This window comes from Desmodus rotundus, chromosome 8, assembly GCF_022682495.2.
Source record: "Desmodus rotundus isolate HL8 chromosome 8, HLdesRot8A.1, whole genome shotgun sequence".
NCBI classification, from domain to species: domain Eukaryota; kingdom Metazoa; phylum Chordata; class Mammalia; order Chiroptera; family Phyllostomidae; genus Desmodus; species Desmodus rotundus.
This window is the reverse complement of record NC_071394.1, coordinates 54,587,715-54,603,544: the sequence shown is the minus strand read 5'-3', so window position 1 is coordinate 54,603,544 and position 15,830 is coordinate 54,587,715. Positions and strand designations below refer to the sequence as shown.

Here is a 15,830-nt window from a genome sequence, read left to right as displayed (position 1 = left end):
AGCAAATACTATAATATGAGACAAAGAAAGATATTTCATAACAATAAAGAGATTAGTGCAACAAGAGGGTACAACTCTTGTAAACATCTCTGCACCCAAAATAGGAGCACCGAAATATATATGGTAAATATTGATAGACATAAAGGGAGAGATTGACAGTAATACAGTGAGAATAGGGCACTTTAACACCCCATTGACATCAGTGGATAGATAATCCAGGCAGAAAATCAGACAGAAAAGCAGCAGACTTGAATGTCATTAGAGCAGATGGATTTAAGTGATATTTTTAGAACATTATACCCCAAAGTGGCAAAATATACATTCTTTTCTAATGCACATGGAATATTTTCCAGGACAGATCATATGTTAGGCCACAAAACAAGTCTCAAGAAATTGAAGTTGAAATCATATCAAACATCTTCAATCATAATGGTACGAAACTAGAAATCAATTACAAGAAGAAAACTGAGAAACACACAAACATATGAAGACTAACTAAGATGCTATTAAACAATGACTGGGTTAACAGTGAGAGCAAGGGAAAAATCAAAAGATACCTTGAGATAAATGAAAATAAAAACACAGTGCCCCCTAAAATCTATGGGAAACAGCTAAAGCACTTACTCGAGAGAATTCAGAGCAGTACAGGCCTACCTCAAGAAACCACAAAAATAAAATCTAAAATAAACAATCCAACCTTACACATAAGGAACTAGAAAAAGAACAAAGTCCAAAGTGAGTAGAAGGAAGGAAATAATAAAGATCAGAGCAAAAATAAATGAAATAGTGTCTAAAAAAAAAAAGATCAATGAAACCAAGAGCTAGTTCTTTGAAAAGCTAAACAATATTGATAAACCTTTAACCAGACTCATCAAGAAAAAAAGAGGATCCATATAAATAAAATTAGAAATGAAAGAGGTGAAGTGACAGCCAACACCACAGAAGTGCAAGGGATTATAAGAAAATCCAGTGAACAATTACATGCCAACAAATTCCTAGAAACAGACAATCTTTCAAGAATGAATGAAGAAAAACCAAAATCAGAATAGACCAATTACTACCAACAAAATCAAATCAGAATTCAAAAACTCCCAGAAAACAAAATCCCTGGACCAGTTGGCTTCCCAGGTGAATTTTACCAGACATTCAAAGAAGAATTAATATGTATCCTTCTCAAACTATTACAGAAAATTGTAGAGGAGGAAAGACTCCCAAAGTAATTTTACAGGGCCAACATTACTGTGATACCAAAACCAAAGACACTACAAAAAAAAAATTATAGGCTAATATCACTGATAAACATAGATGGAAAAATCCTTAATCAAAATTGAGCAAAACAAATTTAGCAATTCATTAAAAAGATCATACACCATGATCAAGAGGGATTTATTCCTGAGATGCCCGGTTAGTTCAATAACTGCAAATCATTAAACGTGGTACACCACATAAGCAACATGATGGATAAAGATCTTATGATCAGCCCTGGCCAGTGTGGCTTAGTTGGTTGTAGTGTGGTCCCATATACCAAAAGGCTGCAGTTTCATTTCCAGGTCAGGGCACAGATGCAGGTTCTGGGTTTGATCCCTAGTCAGGGAGCCTGTGAGAGGCAACCAATTGATGTTTTTCTGTTGCATCGATGTTTCCCTCTCTCCCCCCCAACCCCCCTTTCCTGTCTCTAAAATCAATGAAAAAAAAAATGTCCTCAGGTAGGATTAAAAAAAAAGATCATATGCTCATAGCAGTAGACGCAGAAAAAGCATTTGACACAATCCATCATCCATTTATGATAAAAACTCTCAGCAAAGTGGGCATGTAGGGAACATACTTCAGCATAATAAAAGCCTTATATGACAAACCTACATCTAACATCATACTCAATGGAGAAAAGATAAAAGCATTTTCCTTAAGATCAGAAACAAGAATATTCACTTTCACCATTTTTCTTCAACATAATATTGGAAGTCCTAGCCACTGCAATCAGACAAGAAAAAGAAAAGCCACTTACACTGGAACAGAAGAAGTCAAACTGTCATTATTTGTAGATGACATTGCTACTATATGACTTTGATACTATAGACAACCCTAAAGATTTCTCAAAAAAACTATTAGAACTGATAAATGAATTCAGTAAAGTTATAGGATGCAAAATTAATATTCAGAAATCAGTTGTATTTTTTTAAGCAAAGTTCAGCTTTTTATTGAACATGTTACAAGAGAGATTGACTGCATTTTGCCATGTACGATGCGTACTTCTTTGCCCAAATTTTTGAGAGAAAACATAAGGATGCACTTTCTGCATGGGTATGATGATTACATACCATGGGTATAATAATGGGTGTAACGATCCTGTGTATAATGAGCACAAAAATGTGTGTGCATTATACACAGCAACATATGGTAGTCAAAAATACCGAAGTACTTATCATCATCAGACTCCTATATTCTTTTTTTTTTCCTTTTGCTTCTACTAACTCCTCAGCTAGGGCAGCAATGGGGAATGGATGAGGGGACAGGACACCCTGCTGTTGCAGTACCAGCTGCTGGGGCAAGTCCACCAACCCATACATTGCAGATGAGGCTCCTGATCCTAACTTAGGCCAGAGCCTTTGCAAACAAGTCTGGCCAGAAAGGTCCAACATTTAAACCCACCACTTTAATGAGTGCATTGGTCTTATCCTCTATCACCATCATTGTTGTACAGGGCATGGGGCTGAGTCAATACAGGTGAGCTCTGAGATGGAGACCATGGTGCAGGTGACTGCTGGGTGATCACTGCCAGGCATGGTACTAGTGGCTGGATGAAGTGAAGGTCTCACCCCAACATGACCTTAGCTTCCTTAGGAGGATGGAACACCTTACTGGCAGGTGAAGAAAGGGTTTGGTTGTATTTTTATACACCAATAACAAACTATGAGAAAGAAAACTTAAGAAAACAATTCAATTCACAGTTACATCAATAGGATCACAATACCTTGGAATAAATTTAACTGAGGATGTAAAGGGACCATACTTGAAAAACCATAAGACATTAAAGATATAAATTGAAGAGAGTACATGTAAATGGAAGTGTATACTGTGCTCATGGATAGGAAGAAGTAAAATCATTAAAATGCCCATACTACTCAAAGAAATCACAGATTCAATGCACTTTTCACACAACAAATAATCCTAAAATTCATATGGAACCACAAAAGACCCTGAAAGAAAAACAAAGTTGGAGATATGCTACCTGATATCAAACTGTGCTACAATGCTATAGTAATCAAAACAGCATGATACTGGCATAAAAAAAGAGACATGTAGGTCAATAAAACTGAAGGGGAACCCAGAAATAAACTCATATCTATGTGGTTGTTTAATTTATGACAGAGGAGGCAAGACTACAATGGGGTAAATACAATCTTTTCACTAAATGGTGCTGGAAAAATTGGACAGACACATGCAAAAGAATGAAAGTGGGTTACTTTCTAACACCATATATAAGAATAAACACAAAATGGATTAAAGACTTAAATGTAAGACCCAAAGCCATAAAAGTCTTAGAAGAAAACATAGGCAGTAAACTGTTTAACATCACTTTTAGTAATGTGGATATTTGGATTTTTCTCACTGGGCAAGGAAAACAAAAGAAAAAAAAATAAACAAATGGGACTACATCAAACTAAAGCGGTTTTGTACAACAAAGGAAACCATCAAAAAAACAAAAAGACAACCTACTGAATGGGAGAAGGTATATGACAATAATATATGTGATGAGGGGTTAGTATCCAAAATATATAAGGAACTCACACAACTTAACACCAAAAAACACAAAAATCCAATTTAAAAATGGGCAGAGGACCGGATGTGCAGATGGCCAATAGATATATGAAAAGATGCTGAACATTACTAATCGTCAGGGAAATGCAAATTAAAACCACAATGAGCTACCATCTCACACCTGTCAGCAATGCTATCATCAATAAATCAGCAAGTGTTAATGAGAATGTGAAAAAAGAAAAGGAACCCTTGTGCACTGTTGCTAGGGTTGTAAATTGGTACAGTCAGTATGGAAAACAATATGGAGGTTCCTCAAATAATTTAAAACAGAACATTCATATGACCCAGCAATTCTGCTTCTGGGTATTTACTTGAAGAAGCCCAAAAACACTAATTTGAAAAGACATATTCAACTTTATGTTCATTACAGCATTATTTACAATAGCCAAGATATAGAAGCAACCCAAGTATTTATCAATAGACAATTGGATAAAAAAGTAGTGGTACAGCCAGTCAAGATGGCAACATAGGTAAACACGGCTCGCTTCCTTGCACAACCACATCAAAATTACAACTGAACTAAGAAAAACATTATGTAGAACCATCAGAAATCGAGCTGAATGGAAGTCCTACAACTATGGAATTAAAGAATAGACCACCTCAAGACTGGTAGAAAGCGCAGATATGTGGAATGGGAGAGCCACACATCCACTTGTGGCAGATAAAAATCGAGGAATATCAGGAGCAAGTGGTCCCAGCCCCATACCAGGTGCCCCAGCCAAGGGTTCCAGTGCCAGGAAGATAAGTCTCTATAAATTCTGTCTGTAAAAACCAGTAGGGATTGAGGCTGTGGAAGACAGAAATGCTGGAGTCTCAGGCAGTTCTTTTAAAAGGCCCATGCACAGACTCCCTGAGACTTACTCCCTCTGAGCTCTAGTGTAAGGGCAGTGGATTGAAAAGTACCAGGGACTTAACAGGGAGGAAATGTCCGGTATCAGGGTTATAGGTGGGGGTAGCTTCTCCCAGAGAGAAGTGCTGGAACAGGCCATTGTTCCTTTTTGGAGCTCTCCACCCACAGAGCCACAGAGCTGGCAGGCAGGTGTCATTTCTGAGACTCACACTGGTTCACACTGTCCCACCGTGATGATTTCCTAAGGCCCTGCCCCACCCAACTTTGGGACTTACCTGAGCTTTTTCCAGTGGCTTTTTCATACAAATGGTTTATTTTGGCCCATGCTTCAGATTTTCCTAAATTATCTCCAAGAAGCAGCATTGGGGTTCAGCAAGCCCCTTACCTCTCGCTAAGTTACCCAGGACTGGCACTAGCAGCAGCTGGCCTTGGATCACAGGTTGGCCTCCCCTGGGCACCTCCAAAGCTAGCAAAAGTAGAAGTCATCTGAAGATCTCTTTGTAGCTTATGCTGTTTGACCCCGGACAGAACACAGGTGGTGGTTGACCTTGGTCATGTGAAGAAGAGTAATCAAGGCTCAGCTACAACAGGACACTGTACACAGCCCACATGGTGGGCACACGTTGAGTACCCAGCTTTGTGCCACTGGACCCTACTGGACACCTACTATATTACACCACTCTATCAAGCCTGGGAGACATAGCAGCTCTACCTAATACATAAAAAAGAAACATAGGAGGGCTGCCAAACTGAGGAGACAAAAAAAACATGGCCCAAATGAAACAACAGAACAAAACCCAATAAAAGGACTAAACAAAATGGAGATAAGTAGTCTACTAGATGCAGAGTTGAAAACACTAGTTATAGGGATGCTCCATGAACTTACTAGGAAGCTCAACAACATGAAAAAGATTCAGTCAGAAACAAAGGATACACTGATTGAAATAAAAAACAATTTATAGGGAATTAACAGCAGCATGGATGAAGCTGAGAATCAAATTAGCCATTTGGAACATAAAGAAGCAAAAAACAAAAGCCCAGTCAGAACAAGAAGAAAAAGGTATCCAAAAAACTGAGGATAATGTATGGAGCCTCAAAGACAACTTCAAGTGAGCAAACATTTGCATCATGGGGGTCCTGGGAGGAGAAGAGAAAGAGAGCAAGAAATTGGGAAAAAATGCCAGAACACTTCCCTAACCTGCTGAAGGAAATAGACATATAAAGCCTGTCTGGAAAAAGTCCAGATGTCATTGTTAATATAAACAGAATGGTTTGTGTGACATGGATGTAACCTGGCAGCCAAAGGGAATACACTGGAATGTGCATGCATGAACAACAATGACATCACTGTACTAGTCAGTGGGGGTGGTAGACGCCATTGAGTGAGCATGTGTACTGTGTGGCTGTTGTATTAAAAATGACTGAGCTAGTAGAGCAATGAATTTTCATCATACTTTGCATTAAGATTGAATATTCCTCTGTGGAAACTATTTGGATGATTCAGAAGGCCGCAGCTGTGGGTAACAGGTGACTGGCAGCTTCATCATGACTACATGCCTGCTCATGCATCACGTGTGGTGCAGAGTGTTTTGGTGAAAAATCAAATCACTCAGGTGACTCAAGCCCCCTAAAGCTCAGATTTACTGCCCTGCAACTCCTGGCTTTTCCCAAAACTAAAATCACGTTTTGAAAAGAAAGAGATTTCAGACCATTGATGAGATTCAGGAAAATATGACATGGAAGCTGATGGTGACTGGGAGAACTATGTGAAGTCCCAAGGTGCCAACATTGAAGGGGACTACGGCGCCATTGTCCAATATACAGTGCTTCTTCTATCTTGTATCTTCTTCAATAAATATCTCTAGTTTTCATATTACAGTGCTGGATACCTTCTGGACGAATCTTATACAAGTCCAAGAAGCACAGAGAGTCCCAAACAAGATGAACCAAAGAGGCCCACACCAAAACACATCATAATTAAAATGCCAAAAGTTAAAGATAAAAAGAGAATCTTAAAAGCAGCAAGAGGAAGGCAATTAGTTACCTACAATGGGCCTCCCATAACACTGCAGCTGTTTTCCCAAAAGAAACTTTGCAGGCTAGGAGCAATTATCAAGAAATATTCAAGGTCATGAAAAGCAGGTACCTACAGCCAAGATTAAGATTGCTCTACCTAACAAATATATCATTTAGCATCAAAGGGAAGATAAAGAGCTTCCAAGACAAGAAAAAACTAAGGGAGTTCATCATCACCAAACCAGAATTACAAGAAATGTTAAAGCATTGTTTTTAAGAAGAAGACAATAAAAAATAAAGACAATCAAATGGCAAGAAGTACGTATCTATAACAATTGAAGCTAACGAATTAAAGAAGTAGAACAGAAACAGAATCGTAGATACAGTGAACGTTCTGATGGTTGTCTGATGGAAGGGGGTCAGAAGGATGGGCCAAAGAGGTGAAGGAATAAGAAGTTCAAATTGGGAGTTTTACTACCATAGTTTAAAGTAAAAAGAGAGGATCCAAGATGGTGGAGGTAAGTGGCAGCTACACTAACCGCTTTCCAGCATGCATCTGTAATTACAACTAAATTGCAGAGAAATCATTGAGAGTAACCAACTGAACGCTAGCTGGAGAGAAGGCTTATAACCAAGGACAGACAGAAGAAACCACTTCACCAAAATGTGACTGGTAGGAAGTGCAAAGAAGGTGTGAGAGGGCTGGCTGGGCTCCCACAGGCGGCAGCTGAAGACCTGGATAAATATTTCAGTGGCGGGGGGGGGGGTCCCACTGAGAAGTGTGGGGTCTAAACCCCAAGCTGGGCCCCCCAGCCTACAGCACCAGAGCCAGCTAGGAACCCATATAACATCCAGCTGTGAAAAGCAGCAGGGCTTTTGTCTGCCAGGGAGAGATGGCTGGAGACACAGAGAGCCTCATAAAGGACCAACACACAAAATTTCATTTGCAGCCACTTACCCTGAGCTCCAGCAGCTGGAGGACAGAGGGAACTAGAGAGGCTTGGAGACAGTCTGGGGTTGGTGGCTCTGGGGAGAATACTGAAGGAACAACTGCCAGGATCCCTGTGCTGAGTCATTGCCCATACTGCAGAAGCCATCTTTCTCAGGCAGAGCAATATCCTCCAAGTGGCATCAGTCTGAGAGGAAGCAATAGCCCTGCCTGCAGGAAGTACTCTAGCTCACCCTGTGGTGCTTAAGCTGGGCTACTGATTACAGCTGGAGGCCATATCACTGATCACTTTAACAACTAAGGAGGAAAATACAAAGAACCAACAAATGGGAAGACAAAGAAACAAACTCCAAATGAAAGAACAAGAGAATTTTTCAGAAGAAGACCTAGATGAAATGGAGGAAAGCAATTTATCAGATAAGAGAGTTTCGAGTAATGATTATAAGTATACTCAACAGCATGAAAAAAGACATAGAAACTATGAAAAAGACATAGAAACTATGAAATAAAGAATGCAACATCTGAATAAACAGTAGATTAGATGAAGCAGAGGATCAAATCATCAATTTGGAAGACAAGGTAGAAAAAAACACCCAGGCAGAGCAGCAAAAAGAAGAAAAGAATTAAAAAAAAATGAAGATTGCTTAAGAACATTTTGGATAACATGAGGCGTAACAATATCCACCTCATGAGAATACCAGATGGAGAAGAGCACAAGCAAGGGATTGGGAACCTACTTGAAGAAATACTGACTGAATACTTCCCTAATCTAGTAAAGAAAAAAGATACACATGTCCAGCAAGCTCAGAGAGTCCCAAACAAGTTGGACCCAGAGAGGCCTACACCAATACACATCATATTAAAATGACAAGGCTTAAAGACAAGGAGAAAGTCCTAAAAGCTGCAAGCTGAAATAAGGTAGTTACCTACGAGGGAGCTCCAATTAGACTGGCATCTGTTTACTCAACAGAAACATTTCAGGCCAGAAGGGAGTGGTGTGAAGTATTCAAGGTGATGAAAAGCAAGGACCTAAAACCAAGGCTACTTTACCCAGCAAGGCTAGTATTTAAAATTGAAGGAGAAATAAGGAGCTTCCCAGACAAGAAAAAGCTAAAGGAGTTTGTTAACAACAAACCAGTACTACAGCAAATGTTAAAGGGCTTGCTTTAAGAAGAAGAAAGAGGAGGAGGCAGAAGTGGGAGAGTGGGAAGGGAATTCAGGGGAGAGGGTGAAAGGAGGGCATAGTGGGTGGGGGAACGTGGGGGAGGAGGAGGAGAGAAAAGAGGAAAACAATGTAATAATAAAATGGCACTACATATGTATCTATCAATAACCATCTTAAATGTGACTTAAATGCTCCTACCAAAAGACGTAAGGTAGTTGAGTGTGTAAGTAAACAAGACCCATATATATACTGCCTCCAAGCAGGCCCATCTCAAATTGAAAGCTACACATAGACTTAAAAGTAAAGGGATGAAAAAAGATATTTCATGCAAAAAAGTGGGGGGCAATTGGGGTAGCAGTACTTATACCCCTAAAATTAGACTTTAAAATCAAGGCTATAGTAAAATACAAGGAAAATACTACATAGTGATAAAGGGAAGAATGCAACAAAAGGATAAGACTCAAGTAAACATTTATGAACGCAACATAACACCTCATATGTGGAGCAAATCTTGATGGACATAAAGGGAATGATCCACAGAAATACAGTCATCTCTGCGATTTTAACATCCCATTGACTTCAATGGGTGGATCTTCCAGACAGAAAACCAACAAGGAGACATAGGCCTTAAATCTAATCTAATGGATTAGATTAGATCTAATCTAGATCTAATGGATTTCACTGATATCTTCAGAACATTTCACCCAAAGCATCAGAATATATGTACTTTTCAAGGGTACGTGAAATGTGTTGTGGGTTAGCCCACATGTTGGACACAAAACAAGTCTCAATAAATTAAAAAAGATTGACATCATGTCAAGCATCTTCTCAGACCAGGCAAGATGCTATGAAACTGATCAATCACAAGAACACTGAAAAACAAGCATAGACATGGAAGCTAAATGACATGTTATTAAACAATGAATGGGACAACAAGGAGATCAAGGAGGTCATCTAAAGATACTTGAAACAAATGAAAATTAGGACACAACAATCCAAAATCTGTAGTACACTGGGAAAGCAGTCCTAAGAGAGAAAGTCATAGCATTAAAGGCCTACTCAAAAAAAAAAAAGAAAAAAAGAAAAAAAAAAGAAAAAACTAAAGTAAACAATCAAACTTCACAGTTAAAGGAATTTGAAAAAGAACAACAAAGCAAGCCCAAAGTGAGTAGAAGGAGGGATATTAAAAGATCAGGGCATAAATAATCAAAATAGAGTCTAAAAAATGATAGAAAAGATAAATGAATCCAAGAGCTGGTTCTTTGAAAAGATAAACAAGATTGACAAACCTTTAACCATACTCATCAAGAAAAAAAAGAGAAAGGACCCAAATAAATAAAATCAGAAATGAAAGAGGAGAAATAACAGTTGACACCAAAAAAGTGCAAAAGATTGTAAGAAAACATTATGAACAATTACATGCCAACAAACTGAATAATGTGGAAGAAATGGATAAATTCCTAGAAACATACAATTTTCCAGAAATAAACCAGAAAGAATCACAGAATCTAAATAGACAGATTACACCTGGGTAAACTGAAGCAGTAATCAAAAAACTCCCAACAATCAAGAGCCCTAGACCAGTAGGCTTCACAGGTGAATTTTGCCAGACATTCTGAGAAGAACTAACACCTCTCCTTAACCTATTTCATAAAATTCAAGAGGACGCAAGGCTCCCAAACTCATTTTACAAGGTCAGCATTATCCCAATTCTGAACCCCGATAAAGATATTACAAAGAAAGAAAATTATAGGCCAATATCCCTCATGAACACAGACACTAAAATCCTCAACAAAATATTAGCAAACCAGATACAGCAATGCATCAAAATGATCATACGCTATGATGAATGGGGATTTATTCTGGGAATGCAAGGTTGGTACAACGTTTGCAAATTAATAAATGTGATTCACCACATTAAAAAAAGGATAAAAACCACATGATCATATCAATAAATGAAGAAAAAGCACTAGATAAAATCCAGCACATATTCATGATATAAACTCTTGACAAAGTGGGAGTAGGGAGAACACACCTAAACCTAATGAAGGTCATATATGACAGTCCCAGTGCCAGCATTATACTCAACATGAGAAAACTACAGGCTTTTTCCTGAGATCAAGAATAAGTTAGCAATGTCAGCTTTCAACTCTCTTATTCAACATAGTTTTGGAAGTCCTAGCCACAGCAGTCAGACAGGAAAAAAAAATAAAAGGCATCCAAATTGGAAAGGAAGAAGTAAAACTGTCATTATTTGCAGATGACATGATACTGAACCTAGAGAAACCCAAGATTCCACCAAGAAATTACTAGAACTAATGAATGAATTCAGCAAAATAGCAAGATACAAAATTAATATCCAGAAATCAGTTGCATTTTTATATGCCAAAAACACTAACAGAAATGGAACTGAAGAAAACAATCTCATTCACAATTGCTTCAAAAAGAATAAAATACCTAGGAATAAACCTAACCAGGAATGTAAAAGACCTGTACTCAGGAAATAATAAGACGCTGAAGAAAGAAATTGAAGGAGATACAAATAAGTGGAAGCACATACTTTGTTCTTGGATTGGAAGAAATAACATCATTAAAATGTCCATACTACCCTAAGCAATCTATAGATTCAACACAATTCCTATCAAGATTGCAATGACATATTTCACAGAATTAGAACAAATATTTGCAAAATGTATTGGAACCAAAAATGCCCCACCACATAGCAACAGCAATCCTCAGAAAGAAGAAGAAAGTTGGAGGAATCACACTACCTAATATCAAAATACATTACAAGGTCATAGCAATCTAAACAGCCTGCTTCTGGCATAGGACAGACACATAAGTGAATGGAACATAATACAGAGCCCAGAAATAAATCCACAACTTTATAGGCAATTAATACTTGACATAGGAAGCAAGTGCATACAATGGGCTAAAGATAGTTTATTCAATAATTGGTTTTTGGAAAGTTGGAGAGATACATGCAGGAAAATGACACTAGATCACCTTACACCACACACAAGAATAAATTGAAAATGGATGAAAGACTAAATGTTAGACCTGAAACCATAAAAATCCTGGAAGAAAACATAGGCACCAAAATCTCAGACATTGCTCATAGCATTTTTTAAATAAATTTTAAAAATATTTTATTTATTTTTAGAGAAGGTAAAGGAGAAAGAGAGGGAGAGAAACATCAATGTATGGTTGCCCTTTGCGCATCCCCACTGGAGACCTGGCCTGCAACCCAGACATGTGCCCTGGACTGGGAATCAAACTGGCAACGCTTTGGTTTGCAGGACGGTACTCAATCCACTGAGCCTTGCCAGCCAGGGCCAATTTTTTATGGGATGTATCTCCTCAGGCAAGGGAAACAAAAGAAGAAATAAACAAATGGGACTACATCAAACTAAAAAAGTTTTTTTTAAGATTTTATTAATTTTAGAGGATAAGGGAGGCAGAAAGAGGAGAGAAACATCGATGTGCCAGATAAACATAGACTGGCTGCCTCTCACAGGCCCCCACCAGGGACCTGGCCCACGCCCCAGGCATGTGCCCCGACTGAGAATTGAACTGGGGGCCCTTTGGTTTTCAGGATGGCACTCAGTCCACTGAGCCATACCAGCCAGGACCAAACTAAGAAGTTTTTGCACAACCAAGGAAATCATCAAGTAAATAAATGACAACCTACAGAATGGGAGAACTTACCAATACATCTGACAAGGTGTTAATATCCAAAATTTATGAAATACTTACAAAACTCAACACCAAAAAACCCAAACAACCCAATTAAAAAATGGGTAAGGGACCTGAACTTATCCAAAGAGGACATTATAGATGGCCAATAGACATATGAAAAGATGCTCAAAGTCACTAATCATCAGAGGAATGTAAATTAAAATGTCATGAAATATCTCACACCTGTCAGAATGGCTGTCATCAATAAATCAACAAACAAGTGCTGGTGAGGATGTCGAGAAAGGGGAACCCTTTTGCATTATTGGTTGGATGCAGATTGGTGCAGCCACTGTGGAAAGCAGAATGGAGGTACCTCAAAAAATTAAAAATGGATCTGCCTTTTGACCCAGTGATCCCATTTCTGGGAATATATCCAAAGGAACCCAAAACACTAATTCAGGATAACCTAAGCACCCCTATATTCATTGCAGCATTATTTACAATTGCCAAGATATGGAAACAGCCCATGTGTCCATCAGTACATGAGTGCATAAAACAACTATGGGAGCCCTGGCTAGTGTGGCTCAGTGGATTGAGTGCCAGCCTGCAAACCAGAGGGTCACTGGTTTGATTCCCAGTCAGGGCACCCTCCTGGGTTTCAGGCCAGGTCCCCAGTGGGGGTGCACGAGAGGCACCACCCTCTGATGTTATTCTCCCTCTCTTTGTCTTTCCCTTCCCCTCTGTATTAAAACACACACACACATACACACACACACACAACTGTGGGACATTTACAGAATGGAATACTTACTTGGTTTTAAAAAAGAAGAAAAGTTTTACTGTTTGTAACAGTATGGATGGACCTAGAGAAAATTACTCTAAGTGAAATAAGCCAGTTAGAGAAAGATAAATGCCATATAATTTCACTGATATGTGGGATCTAATGAACAAACTGAACTAACAAGGAAAATGGGACAGACTCATAGATGGAGAGCAGATGACAGGTAGTGGGGTGGTGGTAGTGGAGGGTTGGAGCAAAGAGCAAAAAGGATTCACGGGCACGGACAACAGTTTAGTGATTGCTGGGGAAATGGAGGTATAAGAGGACTGAATGGCAGTGGAAAAAATACAATAAAGATCAATTTCTTTTTAAAAGTACAAATTGGTAGTTACAGAATAGTCATGGGGATATAAATAGAGCATAGGGAATAGAGCACCAAAAGAACACATATGCATGACCCACGGTCATCACAACAGTGTGGCGATTGACTGAGGGAGTAGGGGCATGGCTGGGTGGAGGAGGGCAAAGGGCGAAAAGCTGGGACAACTGTAACAGCATAAACAATGAAATATAATTAAAAATAAATAAATACATTGGGAAACTTGATGGTGATAAGGACTAAAATCACTGCAGGCATACTTAGTATATGTCAGCTACTGTGCCGGGAACATCACATATTTTTCATTTTACATTTATAATAACCAGCAGGACTGTTCTTGTTTTAGAGGAAACTGGGTTTTTGAGCAGTTAGCCAACTTTTGCAAAGTTATACCACTAATAAGTGCAGAGCTGAGATTTAGACCAGGATGTGCATGGTGCCAGCGTCTATATAATCTCCTTCCATGATTGCTTCCTCTTGCCTCTTTCCCACTCCAGTAATTATCCTTTTTGGGCTTTAGCTGATAAGAAAGAAGGAAAGTTACATTTACCTATGGCACACTGAGCATTTTCTTAGTTTTTGCTCCTTTAATCCCCTGCACTTAAAAAAGCAGTGATACGTATATATACTTCTATTGCTAGACTAGAATATTACTTGGCCATATAAAAACAATGAAATCTTACGTTTTATGACAGCATGGATGGACCCAGAGGGTGTTATGCTCAGTGAAATAAGTCAGACAGGAAAAGACAAATACCATATGATTTCACTTTATGTGGAATCTAAATAACAAACAAAATAGAAACAAACTCATAGATTCAGAGAACATTTTGATGGTTGCCAGAGGGGAGGCAGATTTTGGGATGGGTGAAAAGGGGGAAAGAATTAAGAGGTGCAAATTGCCACTTATAAAAATAGTCACAGGACGTAAATTACAGCATGGGGAATATAGTCGGTAATATTGTAATAACTATGTTGGGTGTCAGATGGGTGTTGTATTTATTGGGGCGATCACTTTGTAAATTATATAAATGTGTAATCACTATGTTGTATACCTAAAAGTAATATAATATTGTATGTCAACTATCCATACAAAACCATATGTTGCTTTTAAAAAGCAACATTGTAGTCTTGAATTAGAAGGTAATATCAGGCCCTGGCTGCTGTGGCTCAGTGGATTAAGCACCAGCCTGCAAACCAAAGGGTTGCAGGTTCGTTCCCAGTCAGGGCACATGCCTCGGTTGCAGGCCAGATCCCCAGTTAGTGAGTGGCACATGAGAGACAACCACACATTGATGTTTCTCACCTTCTCTTTCTCCCTCCCTTCCCCTCTCTCTATAAATAAATAAAAATATATATATAAAAAGAAGGTTAATATCAGGAGCACAAGGGAATTGTGTCTTTCATTCTGGAAGTGTTGATTTCAGTAGTTTTGAAAGATAATATGATTTGTGAATTGTTACTATCTGACCCAAATTCATTAGAACAAGCAGTGTGAAATGTGCTTTGAAACATCTCTGAGACAAATGGTAGCAAAGGAAAGTGTTTCTTTTGTGCATCTACAACCTCACCAACTGATAGCATAGCCCAAGCTCACTGCTTTTTATACCATAACCTATCCTTGACCTGTCTTGAAATATGATGCACTTGAGGATGAAGGTACAAATTCTAGACTGGATGTGGTAACCGATTGTTTGTGGGTAAATCAAAGATGGCTGCCAGGAGTTCAGTTTGGATAACTGAGCAGATAGGTGGTGGCATCATAATGAGGTAACCAAGACAGGAGACAATGACAGTTTGGGAAAGAAGATGTGCTGTCACTTGTTTTACACGTTGATGAGTTAGCGTTGTCTGTGAAAAGTAGAGCATGAATAGGCTACCTGATATCTGAATAGATGGACACGACCTTCATGTTATCTGCTGTGTCTCAATTGCTGCATATATTAGGGGTTTTGTGTTGCTTTTATGAGCTCATAAAATATTAAATTGCCTATTCCTAATTTGATCCCCCATCGCATATCCACATGTCATTTATCCTTGTCCCACCACAGCTTCCCTACCACATACACATTTCACAGAAATCACTTTGCTGGATCTTTTTAAACTTCTGATTTTAGGAATATCGAAACATACAGCATTTGCCTGTAAGTGGAGACTGCAGTTGCCTCTGCAAATATGAGGAAGATGCTCGAT

General features: G+C 38.7%; 1 protein-coding gene across 7 annotated transcripts in view; it reads left to right on the top strand.

Moving 5' to 3' along the window:
• STAU2 (staufen double-stranded RNA binding protein 2) overlaps positions 1–15,830 on the top strand; it is a 356,018-nt gene that overhangs the window by 191,506 nt on the left and 148,682 nt on the right. The window lies entirely within an intron of this gene.